General features: G+C 48.2%; 1 non-coding gene across 1 annotated transcript in view; it reads left to right on the top strand.

Moving 5' to 3' along the window:
* Nucleotides 1-665: 665 nt before the first annotated feature.
* LOC134657347 (small subunit ribosomal RNA) overlaps nt 666-2,500 on the top strand; it is a 1,908-nt gene continuing 73 nt past the window's right edge. The window contains exon 1 of the ribosomal RNA XR_010097607.1: nt 666-2,500. This exon is cut by the window's right edge and continues 73 nt beyond it. This is a non-coding gene — a ribosomal RNA (small subunit ribosomal RNA).

The following is a 2,500-nucleotide window of genomic DNA, read 5'->3' as shown; positions in this document are numbered from 1 at the left end:
TTGGATGACAACATTTGGATTTGCGAGGAAATAGTGTTCTCCTATGCGTGGTGTGGCGCGGAAGTTGTTTTGTTTAACCCCCGGCGTAATACGGTTTTAAAACTCTCTGAGAGTGGTGTGCCATGTCGCAATTAAACTGATATAACGCTTTTATAATTGCGGTCAGTTTAGCCGCCGCATCTGCATACGCGCTTTGATTGAAGTTTTATCGCACAGTATTGGTTGAGGGTTACTAACAGCTTTCCACTACCGGGCGAGCGATAAATCGTTACGTACGAACGACCATGTTAAAAGAATCTAAAAAAAAAAAAAAGAAAAAAAAAATAGTGAGATTTTTGTCTGGTCGTGGAAGAACGTTCGATTAATCGGCGCACATGTTAACGCACACTGTGCGTGAGCGCTGTCACTCACCATTCGCTAGAGAGTGTCACTCACCCGCTAGAGAGTTTGACTTTAAGTAGTCCCTACCAGTCTACGTTACGCCGCGCCAATTTCGGTACATCCGAATGGCGTGTGTCGTACATGACTGACTGGTGTCTTACGCGTGCGGTCTGAGTCGTCTAAGTATACATACAATACGTGTGATTTGATGTAGACGATGTCGGCGCGCGCGTGGGGCGCTAGTGTTTCGAGTCTCTAATCAAGACTCACACGAACACGGCAGCTCCCTGGTTGATCCTGCCAGTAGTTATATGCTTGTCTCAAAGATTAAGCCATGCATGTCTCAGTGCAAGCCGTATTAAGGCGATACCGCGAATGGCTCAATATATCAGTTTTGGTTCCTTAGATCTTACTCAGTTACTTGGATAACTGTGGTAATTCTAGAGCTAATACATGCAATCAGAACTCTGACCAGTGATGGGATGAGTGCTTTTATTAGATCAAAACCAATCGGCGGAGGGCCTCGCGTCCGAAGTCGTAACATTTTGATGAATCTGGATAACTTTTGCAGATCGCACGGTCCAGTACCGGCGACGCATCTTTCAAATGTCTGCCTTATCAACTTTCGATGGTAGTTTCTGCGACTACCATGGTTGTCACGGGTAACGGGGAATCAGGGTTCGATTCCGGAGAGGGAGCCTGAGAAACGGCTACCACATCCAAGGAAGGCAGCAGGCGCGCAAATTACCCACTCCCGGCACGGGGAGGTAGTGACGAAAAATAACGATACGGGACTCTTACGAGGCCTCGTAATCGGAATGAGTACACTTTAAATATTTTAACGATGAACAATTGGAGGGCAAGTCTGGTGCCAGCAGCCGCGGTAACTCCAGCTCCAATAGCGTATACTAAAATTGTTGCGGTTAAAAAGCTCGTAGTTGCATTTGTGCTACGCACTGTCGGTGCGATTCATCCGAATCGATACTGACACGTTTGCGGAGCATATCGTCGGTGAATCGTATGTAAAAGTACGGTTCAATATAAAAATCCTATCGCGATGCTCTTCAGTGAGTGTCGAGGTGGGCCGACAATTTTACTTTGAACAAATTAGAGTGCTCAAAGCGGGCTCAAAATGCTGCTTGAATATTTCGTGCATGGAATAATAGAATATGATCTCGGTTCTATTTTGTTGGTTTTCAGAACTCCGAGGTAATGATTAATAGGGATAACTGGGGGCATTCGTATTGCGACGTTAGAGGTGAAATTCTTGGATCGTCGCAAGACGAACATCAGCGAAAGCATTTGCCAAAGGTGTTTTCATCAATCAAGAACGAAAGTTAGAGGTTCGAAGGCGATTAGATACCGCCCTAGTTCTAACCGTAAATATGTCATCTAGCGATCCGCCGACGTTACTACAATGGCTCGGCGGGCAGCTTCCGGGAAACCAAAGATTTTGGACTCCGGGGGGAGTATGGTTGCAAAGCTGAAACTTAAAGGAATTGACGGAAGGGCACCACCAGGAGTGGAGCCTGCGGCTTAATTTGACTCAACACGGGAAATCTCACCAGGCCCGGACACCGGAAGGATTGACAGATTAACAGCTCTTTCTTGATTCGGTGGGTGGTGGTGCATGGCCGTTCTTAGTTGGTGGAGCGATTTGTCTGGTTAATTCCGGTAACGAACGAGACTCTAGCCTGCTAAATAGGCGTCGTCATTTAGGTGCGCGCGGCCGTTCGCGGTCGCGCAACTCACTGGCGACGTATTAAAATTCTTCTTAGAGGGACCGGCGGTTTCGAGCCGCACGAGATTGAGCAATAACAGGTCTGTGATGCCCTTAGATGTCCTGGGCCGCACGCGCGCTACACTGAAGGAATCAGCATGTTCTCCTTGGCCTAGAGGCCCGGGCAACCCGTTGAAACTCCTTCGTGCTGGGGATTGGGGTTTGCAATTATCCCCCATAAACGAGGAATTCCTAGTAAGCGCGAGTCATAAGCTCGCGTTGATTACGTCCCTGCCCTTTGTACACACCGCCCGTCGCTACTACCGATTGAATGATTTAGTGAGGTCTTCGGACCGACACGCGGTGGCTTCACGGCCGTCGGCGTTGCTGGGAAGTTGA

Source organism: Cydia amplana, chromosome 19 (genome assembly GCF_948474715.1).
Source record: "Cydia amplana chromosome 19, ilCydAmpl1.1, whole genome shotgun sequence".
NCBI classification, from domain to species: Eukaryota; Metazoa; Arthropoda; class Insecta; order Lepidoptera; family Tortricidae; genus Cydia; species Cydia amplana.
The sequence above is the reverse complement of the archived record's forward strand: the minus strand, read 5'-3'. Positions and strand labels throughout refer to the sequence as shown.